Raw genomic sequence first — 13,669 nt, forward strand, 5'->3', positions numbered from 1 at the left:
CAAAGAAAATTTGATTACGTACTAGTACAAAGTATAAATATGATTTTGGTAGTGAAAAGAGTACATTGAAACCAAAGGACATAAGTAAAATATTTGTAAAATTAGACTCACTTGTAAAACTTTAAAATCGCTATTTGAGTTGAAGTGGCAAAGAAAACGTATTTCTATTAGTCGTAAATTTCATTTTTTCAAGGGTACAAGTTTCAGCCGAATACTAACTTATATACCTTGATAAAAGAAGACGTAAATACCCTAAATGGTTTACGTGGTATTCGCTCTCAAATCGTTACCTAATTCTCGAGTGTAAATTTGGGCAGCACGCCCTTTGTATTTACCTATTTTCCAGCCATTTATGGCTTCATTATTTTCCTCAATCAATTCCAAAGTCACACACAAAATCATCTCATTTCAATAGCCATTCCATAGGCTCCAAGTCATACAAGTACAAAATCAAGCTAGGAACATATGCGAAAATAAAGTTTAAGTCAAGAAACAAAAGACAGATTTGACGTTGTTTTGCGTAACGAACACAACCGAAGCTACGCTTATCGGATTGGGGTAAAATTTATGCTGTTTCGAAGCTAAGACAAAGGTCTACAACTTTGATGAAGACCACTCAGTCCAGTTTGTAGTGTATCCAAGTCAAAATCTCAAATAACAGAACCAAAATCTCACATTCGGGCTAGTTAACTGCACTATGCGTAAACAACCATAACTCAGGCTACCGAAGTCCAAACGAGGTGATTCTAGTGGTGTTGGAAAGCTAAGACGTAGCACTAAAACTTTTGTGTTTTGGCTAAATACTAGTTCAGTATGTATCAAGGTGAAAAGACATGATCAGATTGATGAAATGTCAAAACTTGTGATTTCTTGTTTTCTCACTTAAGTGGATCAAACTCAAGATGGATTGTGGTTTCATTTTCTTGGCTTTTCTTCCTCTCTCTCTCAGTTGGTAGGCAGAAAATGAAGGCTCAATGAAGCTTCAAGAAGGTTAAAAATGATAGAAATGAATTTGGATCAAAGGTGACAAGTGTCACCTTGTGATTGGAAGTCAATTTTTTTTTCTTTTCTCTTGTTTTCTTGGTCAAATATTGTGGCTGATGTATGAGATATTTTGAGGGTTAATTAGCTGAAATAAAATGAGAAAATTAAGGTAATAAAGTGTGGGTCAAGTGGTGTGTTTACCCGATAACAAACGGTATCCGTCAGTTCAACCCGTTTTTTCTGAAATCGCGTATACTAGGGTTTTAACTTATAATTCACTAACTTATTATTACCACTTCTAATCACACACTTAATATCATCTAAAACTCACTCTTAATCATCAAATTTGATCCACACTCCGTACCGGATAGTCACACCACGAATAGGCATAAAAACCCTAATTCGCACTAACTTGAAAATGAAAAGGAAAAACCCTTAATTCTATATTCATTTGCACTTATTATGGGGTGATTGGGTAGTAGGGCCATTATAAAGTAATAATTTCCAAATAAAAGGGTATTTTAAGAAAAATATAAGGAATTTTACGGGTCCTCACATTGATAATACGTTTCAAATTTAACGTACACTAACTCATACTAGGAAAATGAATTTAAAACTTTACTTGCTTGTAGAAATGCATAGAAAGTTTAATATTTCCAAGGAAAGTATAAAATGTAGGCAAAGGAATAAAATAATGCTGAGAAAATGTGAAATTTTTTTTTTTTTGGTTCTCACAATATTAACTGGTACCACATCATAAACAATGCAATAACAACCATTATCATTCCCGATAAAATTTGGCTTTGCCCTTGATATTTTTTGCGTCTTATATTTTCAATAGACAAATGTGGCATCTTTCTCTACATAATAATATGACAACCAAAGGTAATATTCACCAAACTAGATTACAACATCAAAATCTTCAAATGCATTAAACATCAATTGATCTTATTAAAAAGGCCTAGACATGCATCATACATTCTTAAACACAATGCTGTACAGATATAAATATAAATAAGCATAAACAAACGAAATTGATGGTTTAAATTTGAAATTCTAATGTACGAATAACTATGAAACTGAAAGGTATTCAGGCAGACAATTTTACAAATAGGTACAAGGCAACCAGAAGCCCACCCAATCTATACCAGTATTCACGGATCAAATAACCAAAAGATCAAGAATCGATTGACCCTTTGTTTCTGAGCTTCCATTGAATGCATAATTCAAGAAAACACATTAAAAACATAAAAATGACAAATCTAATTACATTAACATTTATCTCACCAAAAAAAGGAAATAAAATAATGTATTTGTCAAAGTGCATGAATTAAAATACATGTATTACAACAAAATACATGAATTAAAAACGTATATTATTCTCACCAATAATAATCTATTTGTTGCGGAAATAATGTGTAAAGTACTAAGCAACCTTCTTAATTAATTTTTCATTGCATTTTGTGACAAAAGAATATGAATTCATGGAAGGAAGACTTTTTTTTAATCTTTATGTTGTGTAGCGTGAGTGGAATAAAAGTGAGAAGATGATGGGTCCAGAGCACAGCATTTTGGTCCAGTTAGTGTTATTGTGTCAGATTCCCTTCTTTCCTTCTTTATTTTTAGCTAGCCCATGTGTAGCCTGAAAAAACAGAGAAGAAGGAAGAGAAAAGCTTGCATACGGAGAAGAAAATTGCAGAGGCAACGGAGTTTGTAACCCACTTACCTGGGATCAAGGAATTCACCCTAGTAGAAGACTCTTCAACTCCAGAATTCGCTGTCCAATCGGTTCTTGGTTCTTACCGAATTCCTATCCCTAACTTGAAATCTACTCCTCTTTATCGCTGAAGATATTTGCCTATTCCTATTCCATTTAGATCTACTTTGACAAGTTTTTTTTCAAGAAATTTTGGATAAGAGATGAAAACTATATGATGAAGAAGAAAAGATATGAAATCTGACAAAGAAGAAGAAGAACAGAAGGTGCAGCGTGTGATGGAGAGAAATAGAGGGTAGGTTCGTCATAAATATTATTTGAGGGAATGAGTTGAGGGTTTTGTCCAAAACGTCCCAATTTGCTCGGGAATGAACTAAGTCCGATTTTTTAGAAATGATTCCAAAATTTACATTCTAATAGACTTAACCCAAGCAACAAATAAGGGGTTCATTCCTTTTTGTGATTCCCAAACCCTTTAACCAAGCAGCCCCTCAGTTTCCTTCCATATGAAAACTTGAATATATATTGAGGTTTATGTGTTAAGATGTCCTCAATATATTGTTCTTCAATACTTAAAATATTGAGTGTATCATTGATACGTATTTCAGTCATCTTTTTATTTTTCTATAAACATTTTAAACTCACATTCATTGTATCACGAAAACTACTATAATACTACCACATCAAACAAGAGATGTCTAAGGTCAACAATGAGATGGAATTTTCATTTTGGAGAAAAAGGAAAAGAAAATGGAATTCGCTTCTGGAAAAATAGAATAAATGTTCTTTTGCAACAAATGGAATTTTGCTTTTGGAAAAACTGAACAAATGTTCTTTTGCTTTCAACCAAGCAATAAATGTCTAAAGAATTACGACTTTCGCCGCTTAACCGAACGGTGATGTAAGTCACAAAATGATTCACAGTCTTTACTATATTTTGCAAAAATAGGTTTAATATAACACCAAGGCCTCGTTTGGGTTGCGATACGATTCTTAAAAAAAAACACTAAAAGTATTTTTACAGTGTTTGGTAACTAATTTTCTATAACTTAAAGAGTTGAGTTTTTATAATTCAACACAATCCTAAATAGGGCCTAAGAAAAAAGAGCTGTGCATGTAAAGCTAATCACAAAGCAAAAGTAACAATTGTTTTATAAATGGGGAATTTTATAGAAATGCATATTAACTGTTTTGCCAATTTTCTCAATTTCTAATGCTAGCAATAGTCTAACTATAACAGAAATTTTAGGGTATGATTATACTAACAATCATAATACTTGAAAAATAAAATTAAAATGAAAATAATGTGTTCATTATTACGATGTATTCAACAAAAAATATCTCAAACTTTTTCTTAAATGTGAAAGTAACCTTTATACTTTATTTGGATATGCAATCACATAACGTAAGGGATAATGCTAGAAAAATATGTAATTACTAGTATTATTAATTATCAAAAGGATAATTTTGTCTTTAATAGTAATATCAGTAGTATTTATCAAAAATTGACTTCCATTAAGCTTAATATTTTGTACTAAATGTAAGTACTTAGAAATTAAATTCAATTAAAATTAAGAATTTGTACTGCAGTCTAAATGTTAGATTCTGAAATTCAAATTCGATATACATAAGAGTTTAGAACTAATATGACTTTCAGTAAGTCAAATTCAGGTAAATTAAAAGAGCTTGTACTAAATTTTTTTTTAGAATCATATTCAGCCAAATTAAATGTTTGTACCGAATGTGACCTTTTGGTAATTAAAAGTCTATACTAAAAATGATTTTTTGGAAACCAAATTCATTTAAAATTAAGGATCTCTATTTGATGTGATTTTTAGGAAATCAAATCTATTGAATTTGAAAATTTATATTGAATATGACTTTCAGGGAATTACATTCAGTTAATGTAATACCTTAAACAACCAATGCATACTAACACAAAAGTGACCCAAAGGAAGGGGCAACCAAATATCTTTCTAGTAAACTTAAAAAGAAAAATTAGAGAAACCTTGAGCATACTTAGAAAGGAATTGATTGAATCGATTGTAACAATTGTTAAAACTCTATTAACATACTCTATATTGTAGGCAGGCAACAAATACTATAATATTTAAGGAAAGTAAATAACAATGAAAAACCTAAAATAATAATCATAAGTCACGTTGGCTGTCAGACAAACGGTCCTATGCCAATAATAAGAGCCCCATTTGGCAAGTGAAATTTTTAGGTATTTGTCTAAAACTTTACTGTAGCTTACTGTAGAGGTTTTTAAAAAAAATTTTTGAAGTATGTAAATTTTTGAATATTTTGAAGTGTATAGTTTAAAAACTTTAAGAGATTTTTTTAGGTTACTGTAGCTAAAGTTTTTAAAAAAACTTGTAGCAGACAAACTTGGCTAAAAACTCAAGTGCGGACCATCTGACTCTGTCACTTCTTAGACAGTCAGGCCATTTATTCATGAAACAAAAAATAAGTAAAAAGAAGAAAAAGAAAATACTAGTAAACTAAAATATTATACTACGTCTACCCTAATTATATGGATAACTTTTGTATGCACCTGTTAATATAATTTTTTTTTTACAATAGTAGGTTTAGATCATGCCATTGGTGGTTGCTTGAGGTACCCTTGGCTGAGGTGCTAGGCAGGAAGGACCCACCGCACATGCTAGTGGCAGAATTCTTTAGAGATGGGGGATGGAACACCGGATTGCTACAGGAGTGGCTTCCGATGGGGTTGGTGCGCCAAGTCCAGATGGTTACCTTGTATCCGGACTAGGAAGATGCGATGGTTTGGGTGGGGTCTCCATCGGGGCACTTCACAGTGAAGGATGGGTGGGAGGCTCTCCGCCAACGAAGGAATCTATCTCTGGTTGATAGGTATGTATGGAACGAAATCCTTCCTCTCAAAATCTCCATCCTAGTTTGGAAAGTGCTACTTAACCTGGTCCCGGTGGAGGTGAATCTACAAAGGCGGGGCTTCTCGATGGCTTCTCGATGTAGCTGTTGCTCTTTGCAGGAGGAATCCGTGATACACCTTTTCCTGGGTGGGCCAGTGGCAGAGCGGGTTTGGGCCTTCTTTCGCGGACGGTTTGGTATCCTTCGACCTAATTCACAGTCTGTCTCGGCGGAGTGCTTATCTTGGTTTTCTTCTACAGTGTCGGTCTCGGCGAACCATATACGGACGATTACGCCATGTTTAGTGTTATGGTGCATATGGAAGGCCCAAAATAAGGCCCGTTTTGAGGGGGCTCAGATGGGACCCGCAGGGGATAATTTCGGCAGTGGGGAGTGCAGTGGAGCAATTAGGAAGGGCGAAGGTCCTCTCCATGGCGCATTTTAAGGGGGATTCGGGGGATCCATGGGCTCACTTAGCTACCTGGAGGTCGCAGGTGATGAGGCACTTGGTGATCTCGTGGTTGCCGTCTCCAGAGGGAGTGGTCAAATTAAATACGGATGCTAGTGTGACTAGAGGGAGGGTGTCAGGGGGAGGCTTGCTGCGGGACCATGAAGGCAGATTGATTTTTGCGTTCTATAAAGAATTTGGGGAGGTCGATGTACTGACTGCTGAGAGTAGTGCACTGCTGCAGGGGTTACTTTTCTGTACTGGAGTTCGGATTCAGCAGCTATTGGTGGAGGTGGATTCGGCAGGACTAGTTCACTTGCTAGACTCAGGGGCATTGGCAAAATGGCCGCTGTGTCGCTTGATACGGCAGATTCGGGCCCTGCTTCAGAGCTTCAATACTACAGCTAAGCACATATTCAGAGAGGCGAACTCCGCGGCCGATAAGTTAGCAACGATGGATCGCTAGGATGACTTTTACAGCACGTCATTTTAGCAACTCCCGAGGGATGTTAGAGCTACTTTGCAGTTGGATAGCAAGGGTACCCCTTTTGTTCGTACCCACGGTGGGAGGGCATAGCCCTCTTGTCGCACCTTGAGATTATTGTAGCCTGAAACTCGATGTTTCCTACTTTTAGCAATGGAATAACACTTAAAAAAAAAAAGGCATACCATTTTTGAAATGTTATTCTTTCTATTGTATTTAAATATTGTCTCTAAAAAAAAAAAGATCATGCCATATAACATAAATTTAAATCATGTACATATGACATACATTCAAAATTGAACTTGTTAGTATGAAAAATATCACACTGTTAATGTATAAAAAATTAATCCTAATTTTATTCCAACTTAGAACTGTAAAAACATATATGGGCATCTCTATTGATGGTATGCGGTTAGAAGCAAAACTGGGAGTTGGATGGTCCACATCATATACATTCGAATAAATGTAAAATAAAAATGATCATTTTTTGTTGGGTTAAATGCAAAAAACCCAATGACCCATTACACTAGTTATACTTTACACCTTAAAATATTTTAATAGGCACTTTACACCCTTGGTCAACTAAAAAACGACACGGAAATTAATTTCATCCAAGTAATTCTTGAAATGACCAATTTATCCTCCATTAAAAATTTAAGAGGCAAAAATACCATTTTGCTCGAAAAGATTGCTACTTTAAATAGACTAATTTTCATTTTACAACAATAATTCTAATTATTAACACATAAAACTATAATGCTTCGCTTTGAATGAGAATTAAGACTATTGGGATAAAAATGAGAGGAAAATATGAAAATATTGGGTGACTACTATTGTAATTTTTAAAATCTCATAATTTTTTTCAATGCATTATAATGCCATAACTTCACCTAATCAGTAAAATTTCACTTGAAATCTTCACAAAAATAAAATTGGAGTAGAACCCAAAAAATTTCATATGAATCGATAAGTGTTTATTATTAGTAGTATTTTATGCTTTTTTATTACAAATTAGGAAGATTTAAAATGTAACTTACTCCCTAATTTCCTAAATTTTGTAAATTTCATTTGCATAACTTAATGTGCAAATGTTGGTTATATTTGCAGGAATTGAAAAGAGTTATCGAATGTTGAATCAAGTAGGACACATTTCAAATCCATTAGAGCTCGATTCAATGATAATTTGGAAAGGAAGTTGGTTATTCAAGACAATCATTCTTGGAGCAATGCATGAATTCAACTGAAGACATCTTGTTTTAAGCCTTAGAATTGAATTGGAGTAGAAAAGAAGCAAGAAAACGTACCTAAAGACAATACATGACCTCGAATACATGGGTGAAGATCGCATATTGCAGGTCGCGTATTGTGCACAGATTTTCTGCAACTTTCTCTGTTTTCACATTACTTTCTATCTCAATTCCAGCACAGAATTTCGACTGCACATGTTCAAGAATCCCTAGGGAAGTGGAATGGAAGCTTTATGTCTTGTCATTGGATACTTTTTGACTCTCTTAACTTTATATGGGTAAGAATCATTAGATAAGAAAAAAGGGAGAGTCATTAGAAAGAGTTTTTATCAGATTTTAACTCTAGAGTTTAGTGTTAGTCTTTTTTGTTCTTTCTAATAAAAAATTTGTGAGAATAATTGGAGACTTCATTGTACAACTCATTTTTTATGAAGAAATAAAAGATCATTGGGAGCTTGTTCATCATCTTGGTTAAGTTTTCTTTATCTATCTTTTTACTTGTGATTCAATATGTCCTTATGCAATCAAACTATGTTCTTTCTTGTTATATATCATATGAATAGTTAAATTTCTAGATCTAGGGAGTAGATGAAACTTATGGCTACTTGATATAAGTTTAATATGATTTACACTTGCTATTTCTTTTATTAAATTATTCATTTATGCATGCTTACCACTTGTTGTTGTTTGATCACCAATAGCAAGCCATTAGTTGTCATTAGTCAATGAAAGTTGGTAATAATAATGGAGCAACAATGGAGTTTAAGTAGTAGACTCGTGAGAATAGATGTACATTTAAGTGGATTAACTTTGCATTTCATGAAGAACACAAAAGTAGATCTAATTATTCCTCATCAGAATAGGAAAAACAAATCTAATCTAGGTCATTTCATCATGAGAGTGAGTTTTGTAACATTGAAAATGAATCCCTAGTTGAATAAGAGTATTAACAAGAGGTAAATCTATTCACTTATATATTTTATGCCATAAGTGGACTCTACATCCATAGAGTCAAGTGTTTAGTGAAATTTCTCTATTGTTATCTTGCACTATCACTAGTTAGGTAACTTAAGTTGTAAATAATTGTAATTTCTCTTACTTTTATTGATAGTTAGTCTAACTAATAAAATAAGTAAGGTCTTAGTACTTGTAAAAGTTGCTCCTCGTGGGATCGATCTGATATATGTTTTAAACTATTATTTGATCTGTATACTTGCAGTCAAATAGATATATTTTGAGATTAAACTTGTACTCATATTTAGAACCTATCAAGATTTTGGCGCCGTTGCCAAGAAGTTGCAATATTAGGACCAAACAAGTTTTATTAATTTAGGATTTTCTTTTAATTATAATTAAAATTTTAGTGCTTTATTTGTATAGATTTTTTAGTTGCTATTTAATGTAAAAATATTAATTTTGTAATTCTCCCTTTTGTTTGTAGTATATGTACCGAGTTTTACGAGTAGTTGCACCTTTTGATTCGAAAATTAAAAGAACACTACATAAACAAAGAAGGCACACACCACAACAAAAGGAAGAGAAATTTCAACACATAGAGGGAATCACTATAGAGTTGCCTTTTGAAGAAGAAATGGCGAAAAACGAAGCAAATAGATGAATTCTTAGAGATTTTGCTCTACCGGGGACATAAGGATCACAAACAAGTATAGTATGGCCAATAGTAAACGCTAATAATTTTGAGATTAAACCATCACTCATTTAAATGGTTTAACAATCTCAATTTGGAGGCAATGCTGTAGAGGATCTAAATACACACTTAGCCATCTTTTTAGAGATATGTGATAGTATTAAAATGAATGAAATTAGTAAAGATGCTATAAGGCTAAGGTTGTTCCCATTTTCCTTGAGAGATAAGCCAAAATTTGACTACACTCTCATGCTCCTAACACTTTTACTATTTGAGATGATTTATTTAGGGCATTCTTGAATAAATACTTTTCACCGGGTAAAATGGCCAAATTTAGAATAGATATAACTAGTTTTAGCCAACAAGAGGGAGAATCATTATATGAAACGTGAGAAAGGTTTAGAGATTTGTTTCGAAAATGTCCACACCATGGACTTCTTGATTGGCTCATCATACAGACTTTTTATAATGATTTATCTTTTTCTACTAAAACTACTATTGATGCAACCGCAAGTGGAGTTTTAATGAAAAATCACCCAAAAAATTCAAAACTTGATAGAGAAGATAGCGACAAATAATTACCAATGGGCGAATGAGCAAGATAATTCTAGGTACCAAGCAGGTATGATCGAAATGGACACTCTCAATATGCTAAGTATCCAAATGAACAATGTGGTGAAATTGCTAAGTAGACAAGCCGGTGTTAGTCTGATTTCTTCTTCATCTAATGTACATGTGGCTTGTTGTTCCATATGTGGAGGTGACCATGAAAGTAATGAGTTTGTTGATTTTGAGTAAGTTCAATTTATAAATAATTACAATAGAAATGTTCAAAATAACCCCTACTCGAACATATATAATTCGAGGTAAAGAGATTATCCAAATTTTGGATGAAAAGATCAAAATAACCTTCAATAGCCGACTAACTCGCTAGGATTTCAACGAAGACAAACACAAGCAGACACTAAATCGGGTTAGGAAATTGTGGTGGAGAAACTTGTCAAGGGCACTTTAGAGAGATTTAAGCGAATAGAGGGGAGATTGTACCAATTGATCGAGATTTATAGAAATATAGAGGTCCAAATTGATCAAATTATCAATTCAATCAGCAACAAAAATCAAGAAGAATTGCCTAGTAAAACGGAGGTGAATCTGAGAAAACATGTTAAAACCATTACTCTTCGTAGTGGTAAACAATTAGAGGGTCCTCCAGTGATTGAAAGTAGGAGGAAAAGTGAGAGTGAGAAACAAGAAGATGACAGAGTGGACCAAAAAGTGTGGGGAAATGTAGTATAGAGAAACCAAAAGAAAATCAACATTCGCCCTCCACTATCATTCCAATACCTCCGGCAGTTCCATTTCCTGAAAGACTCAAGCCAAATAAGTTTGATAAAGATTTTGAAAAGTTTGTTAAAATTTTTAACCAATTACATATTAATATCCCTTTTGTCGATGCTATTTTGCAGGTACCTTCGTATGCAAAATTTTTCAAGGAGATCGTGATTCAAAAGAGGAAATTAAAGGATTACGAAACAATAGCATTAATGGAAGAATGCAGTGTCATCTTACAAAAACAAACTGTCGCCAAAATTTGAAAAACCCGAGGAGTTTTTCTATACCATGCACTATCGGTAGCATTGAATTTTCAAAAGCATTATGTGACCTTGGTGCTAGTGTACCATTAATTCCTTTAACGGTAGTTAGATAATTAGATTTGCATGAGTTAAAATGAACTAATATTACTTTGCAGTTAACCAATCAGTCTGTTAAATATCCATTGGGAGTTTGAAAAAATGTGTTGATTAAAGTGCAAAAATTTATCATTCCTATGAATTTTGTGGTATTAGATATGAAAGAAAATATGTCTATGCCAATTATTCTTGGTAGACCATTTTTAGCAAGTGCAGGTACTATTATTGGTGTCAAAAAAATGGCAAACTTAAGTTTCAAATAGGTGAAGAAGAGGTGAAATTGAATTTTATTGAAATGAAAAAATATATTTTTTTTTATCGATCATGCTTATTTCATAGGCACTATTGATAAGCTAACCCAAGAGTTGAGTCAAGTCAACTTTGATTTCGATTTACTTGAATTTTGTTTAATGAGTATAAGGATGTAAGAGGGAGATTGTGAAGAAATTGAAGAATTGACTAAGTATTTGAATTTTTAATCACCTTATAAAAGAGGTAATATTTGTGAAAATCTTGATCAAGGAAAATTGCTCCCACCACCTTTGGAGATTGAACCTCCAAATTGGAGTTCAAACCACTTCTAAATCATCCAAGGTATGGGTTTTTTTTGGAGAAAATAGCACTTTACCGGTAATTGTAACTATTCAACTAAATGAGGAACAATGTATGAAATTGCTAAAAATTCTAATAAAGCATAAGAAAGCAATTGGGTGGACAATCTCGAACATCAAGGGTATAAGCCCTTTTATATGTATGCATTGCATTCTATTAGAAGACAATTATAAATCGATGGTCGAAATGCAAATGAGGCTCAATTCAAATATGAAAGAAATGGCAAAAAAATGAAATTCTCAAATGGCTCGATGCAGTTATAATCTTTCCTATCTCCGATAGTATTTGGATTAGCCCAATTTATGTTGTCCCTAAGAAGGGTGAAATCACAATAGTAATGGGCAAAAATGATGAAATGATTCCATCTCGACTCATGGTCAAGTGGAGAGTGTGTATTGGTTATTGAAAATTAAATGCAGTCACTAGAAAAGACCACTTTTTCTTACCCTTTCTTGACCAATTATTAGAACAAATAGTTGGTTATGAATTTACTATTTTCTTGATGATTTTTCAGGTTATAACCAAATAGTTATAACTCCAGAGGATCAAGAGAAGATCATATTTACTTGCCCCTATAGAACCTTTGCTTTTAGGATGCCATTTGGTTTATGCAATGCTCGTACTACATTTCAACGTTGCATGATGGCCATATTTTTTGATTATATTAAGAAAATTATTGAGATATTTATGGATGATTTTTCAATATTTGGTTCATATTTTGACCACTTTTTTCATAATTTAGATTTAATTTTGCAGAAATGTGAGGATACAAATCTTGTACTAAATTGAGAGAAATGCTATTTTATGGTTCGTAAAGGAATCATTTTAGAGCATAAAATTTCCTCTAAGGGAATTGAGCTGGACAAGACAAAAATAGAAGTCATCGAGTGAATGCCACCTCCAAACAATATCAAGGGGATAAGAAACTTCCTTGGACATGCTAATTTTTATAAATGTTTTATTAAAGATTTTTCTAAAGTAGCAAAGTGATTGTGTGATTTATTATGTAAAGATACCCTTTTTCATTTTGATGACAAGTGTTTAGTTACCTTTGATAGGTCGAAGATGGAATTGACTTCTACATCAACTATTTTATCTGATTGGTCACTATCATTTGAATTGATGTGTGATGCAAGCAACTATGCAGTTGGAGTTGTTTTAGGACAAAGGAAGGAAGGAAGGATACATATCATTTATTATGCAAGCAAATTGTTAAACGAGGTACAATTTAATTATGCAACCACGGAAAAGGGCTATTGGCGGCCATATTTGCTTTAGATCAATTTAGATCCTATCTAGTAGGATCTAAAGTTATCATTTATACAAACCATTCCGCTCTTAAATACGTGCTCCATAAGAAAGATGTAAAACCTTGTTTAATTTGATAGATTTTCTTGTTGCAGGAATTTGACGTGGAAATAAAGGATAAAAAGGGATCGGAGAACCTTGTGGTTGATCACTTATCGCAACTAGAGTATATTCCTACCAATGATTAAGTTCCAATCAAAGAAAAATTTTTAAATGAATTCGTATTAGCATTTGCCAATTCTTTATGATATGCAGATTTTGCTAATTATTTGGTAAGTGGAGTAATGCCAAAGGGTTTAAATTTTCACCCAAAAAAGAAATTCTTGCATGATGTTAAAAGTTACTTTTGGGAAGAACTGTTGTTTTATAAGCTTTGTGCCAATGGTATGATACATAGATGTATGCTCAAGAATGAGGTACGTTATATTTTATATCATTGTCATAACTTAGAAGTGGGTGGTCATTTTAGTACTTCAAAAATCGTATTTAAAGTGTGGCAATCAGAATTTTATTGACCGACTATGTATCGAAATGTCAGGAAATATGTTAAAAGTTGTGATGCTTGTCAAAAAATTAAAAATATTTCTAGAAAAAATGAAATGCCCTTAACTACCTTCTTAGAAGTTGAGTTATTT

General features: G+C 33.1%; 1 non-coding gene across 1 annotated transcript; it reads right to left on the reverse strand.

The window, feature by feature from the left end:
• Positions 1 to 9,752: 9,752 nt before the first annotated feature.
• Positions 9,753 to 9,860, reverse strand: LOC113743110 (small nucleolar RNA R71). The gene has a single exon (XR_003460996.1). It is a non-coding gene; the product is annotated as a small nucleolar RNA R71 (small nucleolar RNA).
• Positions 9,861 to 13,669: the final 3,809 nt, after the last annotated feature.

This window comes from Coffea arabica, chromosome 4e, assembly GCF_036785885.1.
Source record: "Coffea arabica cultivar ET-39 chromosome 4e, Coffea Arabica ET-39 HiFi, whole genome shotgun sequence".
NCBI classification, from domain to species: Eukaryota; Viridiplantae; Streptophyta; class Magnoliopsida; order Gentianales; family Rubiaceae; genus Coffea; species Coffea arabica.